The 20,876-nt window shown below is 40.4% G+C and overlaps 1 pseudogene; it reads right to left on the bottom strand.

Moving 5' to 3' along the window:
- Gm21811 (predicted gene, 21811) lies at window positions 2,841-18,224 on the bottom strand (annotated as a pseudogene).

The following is a 20,876-nucleotide window of genomic DNA, read 5'->3' as shown; positions in this document are numbered from 1 at the left end:
GGGGGCAGGCTTTGCCACTGGACAGATGAGGACTAGAGTTGAGGGGGGGGGCGAGGGGCTAGGAGAGGACTTTCCAATGGGAATGGGAATCAGATAGACTAGGTGAAAGGTGTTGCATTTGGGCTGAGCATTAAAGGGTTGGGAGGCCTTGGCTGGCACAGTGAGGAAGGAAAATCATCCCAGAAGCAAAGGACAGCTTGGGCAAAGGCTCAGAGGCAGGAAGCATGTATGGCTATCCTGGGCTGATCTACTGTGTTTAGCAAGGCCAGGCAGACATATCCAGGAAGGAGCTTAGTTGGAGCTAGGCACAAGTACATGAAGCAATACTTGGTGCTGTAATAGATTAGATCTAACCCACACTCTCAAGGCCATCCTATCTGAGAGAAGTTATAAAGCCTAGGACACAGAGTCACACAGTAGGACTTGTACTAGGAGCCTCAGAATAGCTTCTGTTTATCAGAAGCATCATATGAAGAAAAGGAAAATTTTGGAGCAGCCAAATCTGACTGCAGAGAGACTATGGGGAGGTTTGCTGCCACCAGGCAACTTCTCCGAAGGAGATCTGCTCCCTGTTCTTCAGCGACACTAAGCTCAGGCAGGAGTACCAAGTAGTCAGCCCACACTGGCAAAAACAAGACAAAACAAAAGGGCATCAAGAGCCAGGCATGACTAGTGTAAACCCTGTGAAGTCAGTATCTGAGAGACTGAGGCAGTAAGATCATGAGTTTGTGCCCAGCCTGCTGGGCTATTTGGGGGGAAAGGAGGAGGAGAAAGTGGAGGAGGAGGAGGAGGAGGAGGAGGAGGAGGAGGAGGAAGATGGAAGGAAGGGATGGAAAGAGGGGAGGAGAGGAGGGGAGGGGAGGGGAGGGGAGGGGAAGGGAAGGGAAGGGGAGACAAGACCAAGGCGGGTAAGACAAGCTAGTAGTAATGATGGTCATACAAGATACAGCTGATCACTTGGCTCCCAGGCAAGGCAGCAGTGGGCTAAGAGGGGCTGGGAGGAATGCTGGGAGCCCCACTCCTGAGTGCACGTAGGCAGAGTGGGGCATGGGACTCACTCCTGGAGACTCTGTGGGGCATACAGTCCCTGGGGACCCTTAAGATCCTCCCTCAGTGTCCCACCCCTCATTCCCATGCTTGCTCAACTCCAAGACCTCACTGAGGGAGAACTCCACCTGTGCTCCACACCAGGCCAAGCACATCAGGGAGACACACCTGGCTAGGAGAAGAAAGAGGAGCCAGGGGATGAGCTAGTGAATCCTAAAGCTGGTACAGAGGAGGCGGGGTCAGAGAGAAGATCAAGGGAGCTCTGCAAACAAGATTAAGATCTGAATGCAGGAACTGGAAAAGCATGGGCAGACCCCAGAAGGTGGAGCTCCCATGCCTTTATGCCCAGCACCTGAAAGAGTAGTAAACTCAGTGCTCCAAGGTATGCTAATCATAAAACAGATAGAGACATTCCTCCACCCACAAGCTTCCTGGGTTCAAGGAGTGTACATTCAAAGAAAGTCACCCTGACCCACCCTGACCATTGCTGGAACCTGCAATGCAAATGTACTATCCTTAGGGGCTCTTAGAAACTGTCTTGAGAGTTAACAATTACCAGGTATTCCTAGTGACGCCTGTGACTTTGTACTACCTTGTGACTCTTTTTTTTTTTTTTTTTTCCATTTTTTATTAGGTATTTAGCTCATTTACATTTCCAATGCTATACCAAAAGTCCCCCTTACCCACCCACCCCCACTCCCCTACCCACCCACTCCCCCCCTTTGGCCCTGGCGTTCCCCTGTACCGGGGCACACAAAGTCTGCGTGTCCAATGGGCCTCTCTTTCCAGTGATGGCCGACTAGGCCATCTTTTGATACATATGCAGCTAGAGTCAAGAGCTCAGGGGTACTGGTTAGTTCATAATGTTGTTCCACCTATAGGGTTGAAGATCCCTTTAGCTCCTTGGGTACTTTCTCTAGCTCCTCCATTGGGAGCCCTGTGATCCATCCATTAGCTGACTGTGAGCATCCACTTCTGTGTTTGCTAGGCCCCGGCATAGTCTCACAAGAGACAGCTACATCTGGGTCCTTTCAGTAAAATCTTGCTAGTGTATGCAATGGTGTCAGCATTTGGAAGCTGATTATGGGGTGGATCCCTGGATATGGCAGTCTCTACATGGTCCATCCTTTCATCTCAGCTCCATACTTTGTTTCTGTAACTCCTTCCATGGTACCTTGTGACTCTTAACTGGTATTTTTGGTATTTTCCAACAACGCCCTTCCCACATCCTTAAGTCGTGGTTTCTTCCTTTAAATACCCCCTAATCCAGCTACTCGGGGCGCCATGGTCCTCTACCCCTGCTTGGTGTATGACCATGGGCCCGAGAGCGCTCTTGAATAAAAATCCTCTTGCAATTTTCAGCAAGACCGTTTCTTGTGGGTGATTTTGGGGTGTCGCCTCTCTTGAGTCAGAACGTGGGGGAGTCCTCACGTTGTGGGTCTTTCACACCACCACTGATGAAACCAAAGGCATCCCCTTCCTGCCCTAACTTTGAATGCCCACATGGTGGGAAACTTTTATTAACAGAGAATTACTGTGACCCGGAAGAGTTCCACTGACACAAGGCCTAAGGGCAGGAAAGCCTGGCGGGTAAGAAGCTTCCCTGAGAGTGAGGAAGGCCTGTTTCGGAATTGGTATTGTGCTAACAGCAAGCTCTCAAACCTCAGGCAGTGTCTAATTCCTAGCTATGGTTTCCTGTCTGTGTAGCAAGGCTAACAACAACTAACCACAGGCTTGTCTCAGGGGGCTAAATGAGGAGCTCTAGGCAGCAGCGGCGGCAGCAGCAGCAGCAGCAGCAGCAGCAGCAGCAACATAGTGTTTCATAGTCTGTTGTGATTTCAAACAGTTCTATGCCGGCTCCATCAATGATATTGTATGTGACTAAGCCATTTTCTCCAATGTCTGGGTCTTCAGCCTTCACCCTTCCTACTTCCTCCCACAGGGACAGCTGCTTCTGAAACAGACATCTGGTACACGCCTGAAAGAAAAAGACATCTACTTTTATTTTACTTTTTATTTGGCAGCTGTAAGACTTCAGATTTCATTGAATCCCAGCAAATTTCTCAAAGGGTTTAAAATCGAACTTTTTATTGGTAGACGCAGAAGTGAAGTGGATGGATGGGAAGAGGATCCCAGATGGCCAGCATGCAGGAGCAATGTGTTCCTTCCAGGATGACAAAACAACATTGGGGTCCTGGTAATATGATGAGGTCACCCACAACACGAGAGAAAGGAAAACAGTGACAAGGTCCTATGCAAGAGTCCACATGCTGGAACACCTGAGGCTTCCTTTTCAGGGTGTCCCACAAACTAATGCCAAAGATTCCTTGAACTAATTGCTCAAAGAAAAGCAGCCACAGAAGAGTAAATTTACCCCCTGCTTAAAAAGGTTTCATCACTTCATATTTATTTTAGAGACAAATACAAATCTTTCAAGAATCTTTCTTGAGCAAAGAGATATTTCTCTCATCTTACTCTTCATCCTTTGTACTAGGTAAAGCATGGAATGCTCTGGAAGCTTTTAGACAGTCAACTCCCTTTATGTTTATATTTTTCAGAAATAAAGAATGGTGCCACACGTACATATTTATATTTATGTTTACAGTATTTATTTCTCATGAATGCAAATGATGATATATTACTCTTTTAGCTCTGAAGCTAAGTAAAGGAAGAGTTATCATTCTCAACATGACATTTAAAAAAAAGAGAAAACAAAACATATCTAGATACACTATGATGTTATAGGCTAAGTAGTATTGTATGGTAAGGGATAAAGGGAAGTAGGGTGTGTGTGTGTGTAAGCGTTTAAGCTACACAAATGAGTGTGTAGTTATGTATGTGATTATGCTCTATACGAGTTAGTGTGAACATGGGGTATGATATGTTTTTCTATGACAATGTATGTGAGTGGACACCTATCATGGTTAAGTATGTGTAGATGAGAAGGAAATCGGGATTTATTTTGGACAAGGTAGAGACAGAAAACTTTCGTTGGAAGAAATCTGAACTCCAGTGAAGGAAATGAGCAAGACAAGTGTATGAATATGTGGGCAATAAGTGTCACAGAACAAGGAACAACAAATGTCAGAAAGCCTCAGGTGAGGCTGCAAATTCTGAAGATTCTGAAAATGTACAGTGGGACTTCTATTACGGGAGAATAACAGTAGGACGGAGGCATGTAAACGGCATTGCTGAAAATAGTCAAGATGTTGAGTTCCATTTAGGGAAAGCACTAGACAGTTTTCAGTAAAGGAATGAGCTGTAGCACCATCATTTGACACATTTGAAAAGCAACCTGTCTAAGACACACTATGCGTGGGCGGAGGAACCCTCTCCTGCAGTGCTCAGCCCACTGGCATTAGGGGACTCCCCTAGACTCTTCCTTTCCTCTACTGCAGCTATTATATGCTGCAGTGCTGCATTCTTTTCGTGATTATACTGTACCCATTTTCTACCTAATCTTGTATTGTATTCACAGGCAAGGCACAGTGAGTGTGACTTTCTGTAGAAATGAACAATGTATAACAATGTTCAGAAGATCTGTTGCAATGTAATTTTCTCCAAATCTCATTCAAGCCCATGACTGTGAAATATTAAAACTGAAATATAAAATTTCTATACCACTCTATATAAAAAAGGGCATTAGTGGACATCCATGAATAAGTCTGTCTGCCTACTTTTCTGGCATATGGAACAATTGTACATTGTGCAAATGGAATAGGCAGCTTTGACTATGTTGTATGTGCCTCAATATTATCAAAGATGCATACCTTTCCATCTGACAAGGAATAGCATGGTTGACCCATCTCTTTTGGAGTCCTCAAGAACTAATATGTGTCTCATGATCCTCTACCATGATATCTTCATTTGGTAGATTGTTATCTTGGGTAACTTTGAATAACCATAGTGCCTCCTTAATTGGTATACTTAACTGACTTCCTTTGGGTTTATTATTTTTTATATTGTGTGTGTGTGTGTGTGTCTGTCTGTCTGTCTGTCTGTCTTTGAGTGTACGCTATGTGTCTGTCTGTCTGTCTGTCTGTCTTTGAGTGTACACTATGTGTATGTGGGTGTCTGCAGAGACCAGAAAGTGTGTCAGACTCTCTGTAACTGGAGCCATGGATGTTTTTGTCATTACTGGAAAGCTCAGAGTCATTATTTTTGTGTTATAACTCTGGACTGCCCTTTGCACATACACACTAAAATATGATTCCAGAAATTCCTTAGTCCCCTCAATGTCCTTTCCCTAGGAGCCAATTATATCTATAAAACATAGGCTCTTTTTAGATATTTATAACATTAGTGACCAGATATTAAAATTAGCAGCTATCATTAATTTCAATATTTCAATACCACTGTCTCCAAAGAGTTGTTTTGTTTGGTGCTAGAGTGATGGCTCAGAACTAAGACCGTATGTTTCTCTTCCTGCTGACCAGAGTTTGGTTATTCCCACCCAAGTCAGCTCACAGTCACACATAATTACAGCTGCAGGGAAATCTGACAGTCCTGGCCTCTGTGGGTCCCTACAGATAGGAAACAACCACATATAGACACACTCATAAACACATAATTAAAATAGTAAACCTAAACATTTTAATGATGTATCTTACTTTTAGGTATGCATATGCCTGTGTCTATGTGGCTCTGTGACTAGGAATGCAGATACAACGGAGACCATAAGAAGGCTACAGGTCCTCCTGGCCCGAATTTCAGCTGTTCAGAGCCAATAATATTGTTGCTAAGAACCTAACCATGGATTTCTGCAAAAGAATTATATACCCTCAACTGCCAAATAATATTTTCCCTCAGTAACTTCATAAATATTGTACAGTATTCAAAATAACAATGGCTGAACAATTATTGCCGGTTTTTTTTTTTCAAATGATATAAAAATTAGCACTAGCTGGATTAATCTGAACAAAGATTGTATTTAGGTTAAATGCTAGGGTATCATCTTCTACAAGGATACTAGTATAGCTCGTATCCCACAGGCCCCTCCAATGTTACTTTATGGTCCTCTCATAGAACTGTGAGGTCTGGCTGAGCTTTACTGCTATGCTGGCAGCCTTAAGGCTACAGGGAAAGAAGTCCCATGGCTTCTGGTATCAGCTCAAAAAATGGTCACGGAGTTCTCATGATCAGAACTCAGCCACAGAAAGGCCCATGTGGAGAGGAAGCACAAGCTAATCTCAATTTGCCAGGCTTATAAGGAATCTTAGAAGTGGGTTTTTCTGCCACAGGAGAACTGCCCTGCTGATGCTGGAGTGACAACAGAGTAGCTATTTCTCCTATGCTCTGTACAAATTAAAGTCAAGAAACTAATAAGTGATTGTTACTTACAATCATCAAGATGTGGGGGAGTTTTTTTATGGAATGATAAGCATCAGATCACGGTTCTGTTAGCATCAGTGAAGAACACTGAGACAGGAGAACGTTAATTGATGACTGCCTTTTATGATTAATACCTAATAAGTAAAATATCTCAAGACTCAGATATTCTGGTCTCCAGAGTTACACAGTTTTAATGACTTCCTTACTTCTCATGATCTCTATACTGTTTAACTTTCCTCGGTGTGTTTTTAAGTCTTTGCTATCTTGTTCTAGTTTTTTGCAAGAATCACGAAAATGATTCTTGGATTTCCAGACTCTTCCTTTTGAAAGCTGGGTAAATTAGGAGTGAAAGAAAAGATGAGGCTCTCGCTGAGCAGTGGTCATTATCAAAGACCAGCTTCGACTCTTTACTCTTTGGAAACTTTGCTGAGTTGTCGTTGACATCAGTCAGAGTGATCGTCACTCTGGTTGTCCCTGAGAGTCCACCCATGTGTCCACCCATGTCCTTAGCCTGGATCACCACATGGTACTCCTCCTTGGCTTCTCTGTCCATATTGGGAAGGGCTGTCCTGATGATTCCTATCAAACGAAAATTTAAAAATCACAAATATTCATTTATGACAAGATTTAAAAAAATATGTTACATCCTGGGAACCTAAAGATACATAAAATATAGCCTGCTCAAAGACAAGTCATTTTAACATGGCAAACATAGCAGAAAGTGTTGAAGATAACACCTGTGTATTATCAAGCAAATAATAAAAATTACTTACAACATATTAGTTTTTTTTTCACTCTGCATGCAAGTAACAATGTCTTTCCTCTCAGACACAAGAATCCTGAAGACTGGAATGACAAGAGCCTATTGTATGATAAGTCATATCTGAATCTATACTTCAGGACTTCTAGCAAAAAGCTTCAGAAATCAAGTCCTACATAAACTAGTAGAAACATCACTATGGGGTTGGAGAGATGGCTCAGCAGTTAAGAGCACTGACTGTTCTGCCGGAGGTCCTGGGTTCAATTCCCAGCAACCACATGGTGGCTCACAATCATCTGTAGTGGGATCCGATGCACTCGTCTAGTGTGTATCTGAAGACAGCTGCAGTGTACTCATAAAAATAAAAACTAAATAAATCTTTTTTTTTTTAAAAAAAAGAAAAGAAACATCTCTTCAGCTCATATTAGGTTTACAGAGGAGGCATAAACTTTTTTGAACACATTAAATAGGTACTATTAATTTTTTGAGTGAGTGAACAGAGGAGTTAGAAAGATGAACAAAATTTGTGCAAAGATTCAGTGGACAATCACATGTCCTGAATTACTGAAAAACAGGATAAATTCAGGATTGAAATATTCATGACCTCTGTATATTTAAACATGATGTTCATAAAAATATGCTTACTTACATCTCTAGGGATCTTATGGAAGCTTTTACACTCAGTGAATAAAGCAGTATTTATAGTGTAAATACAAAGAGCAAGGAAGAAGTGCTGGGCTATGTTACGCAGCATCACTGAGCCCAGTGTTGAGGTGTTTCTTTGCAACATCCTAGGACTTATGAGACATCATGTTCCTTATTGGTTAGTTTCATGGGTTCCAACTGTTAGTCACTAGCCTTGGTTCCCTGAGAGAAAAAAAGAAGACTAGAGTTTTTACTATTTTAAGTAGTCTAGATGAAATCCCACATTTATCCTTAGTTTACCCAAAGACTAAAAGCAAAGATCTCCATGAAACCATAGACAATAACTCCACAAGCTGTTGTTTGAAGTAAGAATATGAAAAATGAATTAATATGTATTAGGTAAGAGTTAAGAAAGCAAATAAAAAATAATAAATTAGGAATTCATGTAAAAGTTGCAAATTGTATGAAAACCTTTCAAGAGTACAGAACATATTAAGTAGGAAGGAAAAGTGTAATACTGCTGCAGAAGAACAATGTTATAGGACTGTAGTGTTCACTCTTGTTGACAATCAAATTAGTGTAAATGAAGCGAAACATTGTTTTAGTTTCTGTTGTATACTGACTCACTTTACTGGTCTGCTCTTTATCTTACAGCATCCTTTGGGAACCTATGCTCACAGCAGGAGATTGGGAATGTGCTGGATCTTCTAGTAGGGTGAACATTTACAGTTACTCCTGACACTTCTTAGTTTACCCAGTGGTCTTCCAAGGATGTTTTAAAGGCTAACACTACTTTGTAACAACCTTCGATCCTTTTAATATGGATCCACAAGTCAAGGCATTTCCAATTCATAAATTTAATTTTAAATATTTGTAATTATCATCTTAGACACTAATAAATGTGTATTATTCCATTCATCCATATGCACAGAACATACATAGGCCATCTCGTACTAACTGCCAAGTGGCCCTTTAGTTCCATTTTAATTTAAGGAATTTTAAAGCCAAAGAGTTAAATGACGAGGCATAGACTCCTTGTTTAAAATAAGTCGTGACTTACAAAGATGATGTAATCGACCATACCTGTTTGGGCCTCCACTGAGAAGTAGGGTTGTCCTTCAAGGATGCTATACACTAACTTGGCACTTTTTCCATAGGTGGGATTATCTGCATCAGAGGCTGTCACTTGGATAACTGATGTTCCTGAATAAAGGGGGGTCAGGGGGAGCAATTAGCAACATCCAATAAACTTTGCAAATTTCATTGCTGTTTACAGAATTTCATTTAAAATGAAGACCTGTAAGGAAGCTCACAATGACTCTACATGATCTTATTGTCCTATAGTTCAAGTGCAGACCACTCCTCTCCCTGCCAATCTTCCCTCTCTAGTTTCCTTCTTCTATTTCTTTTTTATCAGCAAGGTCAAACTAAGGTTTAAAAGGAAACTTTCTACTTTCACAGTTCTTCCTGGTTGGTTTGCTATTTAAAATAATATGAACATTCTTGTCAAATACTCCTAGAACCATGTGAATTCACTGTTTAGTATATCACATAATCAAATAAAAATCTCTCCTGAGAGTGCAATAAATGGTAATTAATGAAGAATGGCTTTTCATGAAAGGAGAGAGGGCACTTTCCCATCTGTGACAATGAACAAATCATTTCACTGTTGCTTTGCATGCAAGAAAATTACTTCTGATACTAAATTTTAATTAATTTGTGGCTATAAATATTCTATAGAATGCTGTTCCCCAATGTCATGAAAATTACATGTTTCCCTCTCTGTAGGTAGGGTCTGTATCCACGTCACAGAAACGATCAGTGAGGGATCAATACGATCTAAGACATTCCTATGTCAGAAGACATGAAAATCAGGGGATTAAGGAATGGGAGGAACTTTTTTTCCTTTACAAGCTCTACTGTCACAATAAGCATCTGAGACATGCCATGTTGAGCTTCAACAGAGAGGGAAGGAGGGAAGAGGCAATTATCCAGGATGCCTCTGTCAGGCACTGTCTGAGGTAAATTCCAGGTAAAGTGCCTCCATTCTCTGCTGGACATTTTGGCATCTGTTTTACTTTGGGAAGATTTGGGATGAGAAATATAACATCTTAAAATCCCCTTTTCATGTTGTTTGTTGTCACAGCTGGGAATCTGTCATGCAGGGGCATCTAGCAAGAATAAAGCCCAAGTTTCCCCTTTGACATTTAGGCAGAATGGTGGGAGGGAGGTCCTCCTGGCAGGGTACAGAACCTGTTTACACAACTTACAGGTAGCTATCCTTTACTTCTGAGGGTTTTCTGTGACTTCTATGAGAAACGCAAGACAATGTTCACTCTTTTTCAAAATCAATTTTCTATACCCACTGTCTTTTGTGAATGTCTTCCTACAAAGTAGGGATTATTCTAGAAAATGGGTGTTATACCAGAGAAAGACTTCATGGAATGCTAAGAAAGTTATAAATCTTTATAATTTAATGGAATTCTATTTTTTAAGAATTTTTTTAAAATTCTAAAACAAAAATTCTAATATTGAAGGAGTTATCAAATATTTCTATTTGACCTATATACCCAGAACTCATTAGTAACTATTATCTTGATTTCATAGTTGACGAAATGATAAATTAGGAAGGGATACAAAGGAGCACTGGTTCACACAGCTTTCTGATGACAAAGACAATAATTTCATATGTAGAGTAGAAAGTCTGAGAACTGCCATAGTCTCCAAAGTGTCCTGTAAGGAGCAAAAGTCCACCTGGGTTATCAGTTTGGATGACTAGCTTCCTCTGCTTCTTCCATCCTTTCTTCTCATTAGAATTCACATCTGAGGATAGTGTAGTCAAGGGACCAGACAAGAATAAGTAAAAGGAAGGAAGGAGACAATGACTCAGCCTGGCTTTTTCTCAGTAAAAGAAGATCTTATGGGATAGATCCCCAGGTGGGGCAGTCTCTGAATGGTCCTTCCTTCAGTCTCAGTTCTGAACTCTGTCTCTGTAACTCCTTCCATGGATATTTTGTTCCCCCTTCGAAGAAGGAACGAAGTATCCACACTTTGGTCTTCCTTCTTCTTGAGTTTCATGACTTCTGCAAAATTGTATATTGGGTATTCTAAACTATTGCAACAAGATTTTGCTGACAGGACCCTGATATAGCAGTCTCCTGTGAGGCTATGTCAGTGCCTGGTAAATACAGAAGTGGATGCTCACAGTCATCTATTGGATGGAACACAGGGTCCCCAATGAAGGAGCTAGAGAAAGTACCCAAGAAGCTGAAGGAGTCTGCAGCCCTATAGGAGAAACAACAATATGAACTAACCAGTACTACCCAGAGCTCGTGTCTCTAGTGGCATACGTAGCAGAGGATGGCCTAATCGGCCATCAGTAGTAGGAGAGGTCCTTGATCTTGCGAGGATTCTAGGCCCCAGTATAGGGGAATGCCAGGGCCAGGAAGTGGGAGTAGGAGAGTTGGGGAGCAGGAAGAGTTGTAGTCACATATACATATATATATATATATGTGTGTGGGGGGGTATGCATATATATATATATATGCATATAGATAAATAGATAGAGATAGAGAAGGAGGAGGGTATAGAGGATTTTTGGAGAGGAAACGAGAAGAAAACATCTAATAAAAAATAAATCTAAAAAAAAAAAAAAAAGATCATCTTAGTAGACATCTTAGGGCAATGGCAGTTGTGTCACAGGAGGCTCCACACACAGACTGGAGTCTCTCAGAGCCCTAAAGTCACAGCTGACTGTCTTGAGTAAGCTAATCTTTATAATCGGTGCTTGGTTTTTCTCTAAATGGTAAAATGAACAATCTATCCCTGATGGCTTTTAGATTCACTTGGGGCCAATGAATCAGATTTACTCAAAAGACCACATTCTAGAAATTCAAGCAGAAATGATACCAAGAGGCATGTGTTAGAGTTCCATCTTCAAGCAAAGCAGATGTCTTTAAGCATATTTGAAATCAGCTGATGGCAGCCTTATATGCATTGTGGGTGAATTTAGTAACACAAATTCGTTCATCTGTTTCTGCTTCGGTTTCTCATTTATCCAAGACCAACTGGAATGACTGCTTTGCAAAGTTTAATCATGGGGAGGTTAAACACACTGGGGTGTGTTCGCCATCAATTAATGTGAAGCCCAAAGCAGCAAACATTATCATTGCTGTTACTTATTCGACATCAATGCCCTAGTGATTGGATGAATATAATCATTACTCTTTGAAGACTGGAAATTGTTATTGCTCTTCTACAGAGGAAGAGCAAATATTAAATGGTGTCACTTCACACAGCTGAACATAAGTCAGGATTTGCTAAACTGAATCTCATTTTTCCCCCTTCCAGACTTCCTAGCTAATAGGAAGTTGATAGTCGACTTTAGAGCCTCAAGTCTAATATAAACATTTGAAAACCTGAGTCTCTATATCTGTTATGCACTTTTCCTTGGAGGCCCTTCCTTTCTGTTTGTTTCTTCTGTTCAATGTGTTAGGGTTTTCTTTTTTTAATCTTATATATTCTTTTCTCATTATCTTTTAGGAGTCTGATTGTTTACTATGGAGACAGAAAAGAAAGGGTGCATCTGGATGGCAGGGGATGTGTGGAGTAACTGGGAGGGGTGGAAAGAGCAGAAGCCATAATCATGATATTTTGTGCGAGGAAAAGAAAACTATTTAATTTTTAAGAATCTAACAAAGCATTTTTTCCTTATTAATGTGCAATAATGATTGAACACAAGCTCTGCTTCCTGGGTTGAAGGGCAGGCACCAGCCTGTCAACCTGCAGACATACCAGATAGAAAGAGAATAGGTGACCATTACTTACCTACCCACATTGGACCTCTCAGGCACATTGGTATGATAGATTTCACGCAGAAACTCTGGAGGGTTGTCATTAATGTCCTGGTCCTTATCAATGAATTCTGAAGGTGGCCCCAGTGGTTTGTTGGTGTCCCTGTCCACCGCCTGAGCCATCAGTGTGTACTGGGCTCTCTCCTCTCTGTCCAATGTCTTGGTGGCATGAATGTTCCCTGATTTGTCATCAATCACAAAAATGGTTCCCGCTCCTTCTCCTGAGAGAATGTATTTAATGTTTCCATCACCGGCGTCAATGTCAGAATGAAGCTAGAAAACAAAAAAGAAAAGAAAGAAAGAATGTAGGATTTGTAATTTCATGAGGAACACAATAAAAACACATAGGCTGATAGTTACACTACGTACACATGTGTGCACATACATACAGTCACACACATATCATGAGACGAAGTGATTTCCATCACCATTTTCTGAATAGAGAAATGGAGTCTTAGATAACTGCTATGACCTGGGTAATGATGAAGCTGATGGATTTGCAAATGTTTAATTCTCAGGTTCATGTTCTCCCCCTCTTATTCTCTCTTTGACTGCATATATGCATACATACAAAATATATGCATGCACATATGCTTCAGTAGTTATTTGGGAAGAAATGCACATATATATTTCAAAAAGATTTAAGCATGATTTTATGCAGCATATTTCTCTCAGTGTTTATTCCCATTTCATCACTGCTTCAGCTATGAATCACCTTTTTGCCAGTTTCTTATGACTCCTTTATGAGATAATAATTCAAGCCTATACATATACAAACTTATTTCCACAGATTCTTAAAAGCTCTTTGCTAATTTTACATAATCAGGGCTATAAATTGTATATTATAAATTGTAGATTCCTGTAACTGTGACTTCTGCAGCTCCATCAACATCTAGGTACAAAGGGCTTCCTTATTCACCATGTGATATCCTCTTCAAAGGACACTTATATTTGTTACTACAAATACAAGTCCAGGCATTTGTTATTACAAATCCTTCAACTAATCAGATTTTTCTAGATCCACTGTCTAGTGTCCAGAGTGTAATGTCTGGAGCTATTATCTTCTTGGGAGAAGAATCTCCTATGACCCTATGATCATAGTGGACAGTGGGGCAAAGTGATAGACATGTTGTCCCCAGACCCTTGAAAGAACTTCCAATATCCTTGGGATTTTCATGTTTTCCAGAAAGCCTTTAGACAAGATGATTTTTGCCTAAATCTGTATTGATGGAGTCAAGAATCTACTATGGTCTTTTAGCTGCCAATTCGACCAGCAGCTCTGCCCGAATTCTGCTGTGTGTTTCAGAGCCCACGCCCATCAAAGACTTCATTGATTTTCCTGCAGCAATAAAGCCTATGCACTCACTTATTGTCCTCATGATTTCGGAGGTCCTTAACCTCCTTTATATTAATGTTACTTTAATTGTTATATGAAATTGTTACATGGTTTGAACAAATTTACATATTTTAATATGTGAATGCTATTATATGAGTTATTTTCATTGCCTTCTAGTATTGAAAATTAGCTAGATTTAAAAACACTAATCGATTAAACCTGTTGTGTATAGAAATTCAGAAAAATAAAATAAATAAGTAAACAAAAACTTATATTCAAGCATTTACTACAATAAAGATTGTAACTAATTTTTATTTAATATTAATGACTAATAATTTATAATTTCTATCATTATTATAAAACCAAGGCCTACACAGTTTGCTCGAGGTTCACAAAGAAAAACTGAATATACTACTTTTTAAAATGGTTCCATCATTTAAATTTCCTAAATATGTTTAATTATTTGTAGAGTTTTAGTGAAACACCAAAAAGTTCAGCTCCGACATGGATACACAGGCATAATCTACAACCATTTTGGTTGTGTATCCCAGGGCTTCTCGGGCAGGGACAGTAGGAAAATATTTGCTTCTGAAAGGTAAGAAAATATAATCCACCGTTTTAATGCAATATGACTGATGTAATTCTTAAGAGTTTGGCCATTCGTGGAGGGAAATATGAAGTTACTTGATGGATTTCAGTGAACTAATAGAATATCCACAATGTTCACAGTTTCCTTAGTGGCCTGTGTTCCCCTCTACCAACCAGCCTAGGATTGTGGTGTTTGTTCTTTCTCTGTGCTTCATGGGTATCAAATGTTAGAGGTTAAGTCCCGGGGGCTGGCGAGATGGCTTAGCAGGTAAGAGCACTGACTGCTCTTCTGAACGTCCTGAGTTCAATTCCCAGCAACCACATGGTGGTTTACTGCTACCTCTAATGAGATCTGACGCCCTCTTCTGGTGTGTCTGTAGACAGCTACAGTGTACTTACATATAATAAATAAATATATCATTAAAAAAAAAAAGAAATGTACTGGAGCACATAATCTTTGCAAGACCAAGGGCCTCTCCTCCCTCTCCTCCCATTGATGGCCTACTAGGACATCCTCTGCTACATATGCAAATAGAGACACAAGATCTGGGGGTTACTGGTTAGGTCATATTGCTGTTGCTCCTATAGGGTTGCAGACCCTTTTAGCTCCTTGGGTACTTTCTCTAGCTCCTTCATTGGGGCCCTGTGTTCCATCCAATAGATGACTGCGAGCACCCACTTCTGTATTTGCCAGGCACTGGCATAGCCTCACAAGATGCCACGGCCAGGAAGCAGGAGTGGGTGGGTTGGGGAGCAGGGCATGGGGAGGGTATAGGGGACATTCGGGATAGCATTTGAAATGTAAATGAAGAAAATATCTAATAGAAATAAATGCTAATTTTTCATAAAAAAAAGAAATGATATAAATATGAATGTCAAGGTACTGAAAGTTTCTAAGGAACTTCATGCATTACACATGAAAACATAAAGAGGCATTTCATAGAGGCAGGCAGATTTCTGAGTTCTAGGCAAGCCTGGTCTACAGAGTACTCACCCAGGACAGCCAGGGCTATACAGAGAAACCCTGTCTCGAAAAAACAAACAAACAAACAAACAAAAAACAAAACAAATAAAACAAAAAAGAGGCATTTCATAACTAGCCATGGAGCTGAAATTTTTACCAAGCATCCGGCTTATCCCATTTCCACTTTGTTTCTCCTCCCTCCAAGATTTAAAAGTTGGGTATGTCTTCCCTAGTTTTCCTCTGTCACAAAGATGATCTACTGTACTGACAATACTATTTATTAGGTTCTACAGGAAAGCAGTTTGGGAACACAGCAAGTGCTATCAAGGGGCCAGTTCCTGACTCCAAAGACTGATTGCTTCTCGCTTTGCACAGCACAGCATGACACAGGCTGAACGTCCTACATGCAAACTCTAAGTCTTCTGTGCTTTGCCAAATTCTACCTTTTCAGGGAATTTTCAAGCATTCAACCTTGAACGTCACCATTCAGACTGTTAGTGAACAAGCCAACTATTCCTCCTACTTAGCTCCATTTCAAAAGGAAGATTTTGCCAGATCTGAGCAGGCACATATGGACACAGGCACACACACGCACACACACACACACACACACACACACACCCCATCCAACTAAGTCCTTTTACGAACCTTACTTTTCAAGGTCATACATGGGATGATGCCAGATTTTCCCTTCCTCTCTTTATTCCTCGTCTTCTCCCGAGTGCATCATATGACATTTGTTATATCCAGAGACACAAAGTCATCTGACTCACTAAGCCCTCTACCCCTGCCACCACCAAGCCTAAACACACTGTCCCCCACTGAGACAGTGACAAAGCAGAGGGTCATTTTCTCAGAGCAATTTGATACCCAGCTCTACACATTGCTTGAGCTAAGTTGCCACGCTTTACTGTGGCTGTCTTTTTCCTCTTCCTTTCTGTGGACACAGCACAGCTCTTTGGTTACAGGATTCTGCTGGTCAATTATTTTCCCCTACTTCCATGTTATCAAGACTACGTCTACATCTTTTTCACATGAATGAAATTATTTAGAACATTATTTCTAAAAACACTTATTTCCAATTCTAAGTTATGTTGAGATTATCATGAACATTTTTGAGCATAAAAAATAAACGATATAAAAAATGGACTGTTGTTTCATATAAAAACAACGACAAAGATAACTTGTTGGCATCCTTGGGGTTCAAAACTAGGAATCTCTATCATCTGTCCTTGCATTTCTCTATATTGAATCAGTTCTGTTTAACTTCAATGTCAGGGGTTATTAGATACTTGCCTCTATTTTTCATAAGGGTTAAGGACATAAACTGAATTTCATTACCCTCCTCATTATATTTTATCTTCTTCCTTAAATGAATAAGTGGCAGCCACTTTTTCTTGCTTGTTTGGAGTCAGGTATTGCTTCAACCTGATTTACTGTCTGTCTACCACTTCCACATAATAGAGCTTCAATTTGTACATATTAAAATAACTATCTCCTGTGAACTAGTGTCAATATTACCTAAAAGACTGTCTCTTGTTTTATCATAATAAGTAGTAAGAAGTCAGTTTGCCAAATGTGTTTTGCCCTCTCTACATTTATATTTCCAATGGAGTTGAATAAGCAGTGCATAACCTTAGAAGAGGAAATATAGCAAAAACATACCTAAAGACAAAATGGATAATATCATTCCTATCCTAAAGACACATATTCACTCATTTCATTGGAGTTGGTATTAGTGCCAAGACCTAAGGATTCAAGGCTAATCTAATTCCTCATACAAAGTAAAACAAAATGAAGTGACAAAAGCAAACATGTAAAACAGCAAAGTAGGATGAAAGGGATTGGTGAGACATGGGAATATAAAAGTGGGAACAGGCAAGTTGGGGTTAGAATATAGTCTGAGAAATTCCTCCAGTTGAAGAATGGTTCAATAAATTAAGGCAGTATTTCTTTTAATAGACTCTAAAGCAATCCAAAGTCAAAATGGAGTCCTTATCCTATAATAAGTGAACATTAGAAGCATTCTCAGTGTGGTTTGGTCTATGAATGAGGAGGAGAAGACTGGATGCGTATACACATAATATGATTCTCTTTTTAATGACAGTAGATCATTCTTGTTCTCTTTTTCTGTTTCATTGTTTTAGTTTTACTTATCTTGCTTTCGCCTATTCATTAGTTTGCCTACTGTTGTTCTGTCTTGTTTTTTTTGTTTGTTTGTTCATTTGTTTGTTTGTTTTGTTTTGACCTGGTCATGTCCTTCTACACTGATAATGAGCACATATAGACACATCAACATCAAATATAAGCAGCCTTACCCTGCCCACCAGCACAGGGTCGGGCCCAATGTACTCGTCTATCACAAAGAACTGATTCCAGACCCAACCTCTCTTGGAGCGTTGCAGCATCTGCCCCTCCTTGCCCTTCTCATGGTGTCCATGGAAAGAGGGATGCAGGTGGCTTCATTGCTCCAGGGCAAACATACCAGGCATACCAGGGCAGCTTGTAAACAGTAGTTCTCCTTCATTTTTGGTTGTGCAGTAGGCACAGGAGAATGCAGCTGTCACTTCCTACACCAACAGAGTGGCTTTCTTTTGGATGGTGGTCTCCCAGATGTGACCTCCTCTGGAATGGAGTATCTTCACTCACTGAGGACATCACACCAGGGTTGTTCACCTCTGCAGTCAGCTTCTGCAAGCAGAGAAAGAGATGAGATTAGCTGCAGCCTCCATCCACCTATTGTTTCGTTTTCATTTAGCAAACATGTGGTTTGAGTATCAGTTTACCACTTGTCAGCTTTGGGAAAGCTGACAGCTTTCTCTGAACCCAGCTTGCTCATTTCAGAAATGTAGATAAGAATAATATTCGTTGAAAGGTTGCTGCAATGATCAAGAGAAATGGGAATATAAAGCCACTAATACAATGTCTAGAACCCAGAAACTCTCTATTATTCATTGATCATATGTGTGCATCCACAGCAAGGATGCCAGAGGCCAGCACAGCAAAGAGAGGATGCTTAAAGGATATGGTGCCTGAATTGAATACTAAAGCAAAAGCTTCTATTTTAAGAATGGAGAAGATAGGATACAATGAAAAAAAAAAAACAAAAAAAAAAAAAAACCACCAGAATTTCATAACCATTACAGTTGGCCAACCACAGCATAAACCAAGACTTAAGCAAAAATGGAAAATGTCATAGTCTGTGAGATGGAAGGAAAGACAAGGCAGACCTCAGGAAATGATGATGGTAATCAAAATAATCAATGAAGAAATGAATGACTAAGGTATGCGTGTGGGAGGGGTACAGGTATGGAATCCAGAGCTCTGTAGACAGGCACAGAAGGATCACAGAAATTTTAAGAAGTCAGAGGCTAGTTTGATCTAATCTGACTTTCATAGTGAATTCCAGCACAGCCCAACCTAGCAAGGTACTGTATTTATAGAGAAAAAATTTAAAAAGGCAAGTCTTCATTGAGCTTTGTGAATCAATTAATTAAATTATGCTGATCAATTAACACTACAGTGTCAACTAATAGGTCAAATTCCCATTGACTCACTGGAGGATCTATTAATGCTACTGAAGTCAATTACAGCTACCACATCAATTTGTTCTTTTATGGTCTGACGTCTCCCTCACCAGCTCAGCATCCTATCTTGCTGGACAGCTTTTCATAGGATGCTTTCCAGTCTCACCCCAATCACAAGAAGAAAAGTTGAACAGTTAACCTGTTGCAGGCAGCATATTATTGCTTCTTCAAACCCAACCAGCACACTCCTACTCATTAGCAGTAAGATGGAGCCATTGGCATAGTTTACCTTCCCAGATTCCTTGTACTTCACTGACCTAGAGTCCCTCTAGCTCCCAGACTTCTTGAATTTCCCCCTATATAACATTCTTTGATTACTCCTCCCACTTAAAATTCATCTTTCCTTTTTTTAGAAATATCTGCTTCTTCTTGGTGGTATCCAGAGTCCAGGTGTTCTCAAAAACACATGCATTCTCTATTAACCCATTACCCATGGATAAACACAGAGTGAGAACCTAGATTCCTCTCATTTTCCCAGGGAGGCAAAATGCAAGCCTGTCACTGTTGCTAACCACATTGTGCACATGTGCCTTGAAACTGGAGATGACAAAAACCAAACCAAACCAACCAAAACAAAACAAAAAACGGGCAGGGAAGCACTCAGAGAAAAAGGAAGTAGAGTTACTTAGCCATTTGGCTTTAGTAGTCTTGGGCACAAGAGGGCTGGTAGACTTTTTTTTTTTTCGAGACAGGGTTTCTCTGTGTAGCCCTGGCTGTCCTCAAACTCAGAAATCCGCCTGCCTCTGCCTCCCGAGTGCTAGGATTAAAGGTGTGCAACACCACCGCCCGGCTCTGGTAGACTTCTTATTCACATAGCAAATCCCTTTTCTCTTGGTAGTCTGACTTAGCTTTTTCAAGTCTTTGGTCTTACACCAAGATAATATTTGGACATGCTGCAGATACAAAGGTGTCTGCTATCATGCAAATACAACTTCTCCATAGGATTACTCCTGTCTCTTCTCAAGAAATAGGGAGTTGAAGACCTTACTTAGTATTTGTTGTTTACAGATGCATTGGAATGTGTAAAATGCAGTATGAAGGAATAAAGGCAAAAGATGCCTTGCTGTCACACACCAACCTCATTCCTCACATGAAATATATTTATAGATTCACACTGACATCTCTCTCTGTCTCTCTCTCTCTGTAAGTGTATAATGGTGTATGCGTGTGTCTGTGTATGTAAGGGTGTGTGTGTGTCTGTGTGTGACTCATGAGGGGAGGTTGTTGTTCTTATCATTGTTGCTGTTGTTGTGTACATGAGTTCAGATGTTCACAAGGCCAGAAGCCATCAGATCCACTGAAGATGGAGCTCTAGATGGTTATGACAGGCTGGACATGAGTGAAGGGAACCCAGCTCAGGTCCTCTGTAAGATCAGCAAATGTTCTTGACCACCGAGTAATCTCTACTGCCCAGAAAAGCATCAGTTTAATGATGCACAAAGTGCTGCTTGCGGCAAGTCCAGAGCACTATGTGGAAAAAGCACAGTGAAGTCTGCAGCAGGAAAAGATCTTAAAGTGAGGCCACAGGAAACAACAGAGAGAAGTCTGGCTTAACTGAGGACACCAGGCCCCAATGCTGATTTGTACCTGAAGCTCTGAAGTTCCCCTCTGCCTCCTAATTGGGGAAAGTCCTGAATAAAATTTTCTACCAGTGGCTTCCATCTTCTTATATGTGATTGGGGTTTTGATGAATGATTGTGGGGAGTGTCTTTTCTGTTTCAGATGCTAGGGCTGTGACTGGTAGCTTCTTAATTAGTTGTATTTA

The sequence above is a fragment of the Mus musculus genome, chromosome 8 (assembly GCF_000001635.26).
Source record: "Mus musculus strain C57BL/6J chromosome 8, GRCm38.p6 C57BL/6J".
NCBI lineage: Eukaryota > Metazoa > Chordata > Mammalia > Rodentia > Muridae > Mus > Mus musculus.
Note: the sequence above shows the minus strand (reverse complement) of the source record. Positions and strands in the feature narration are given on the sequence as shown.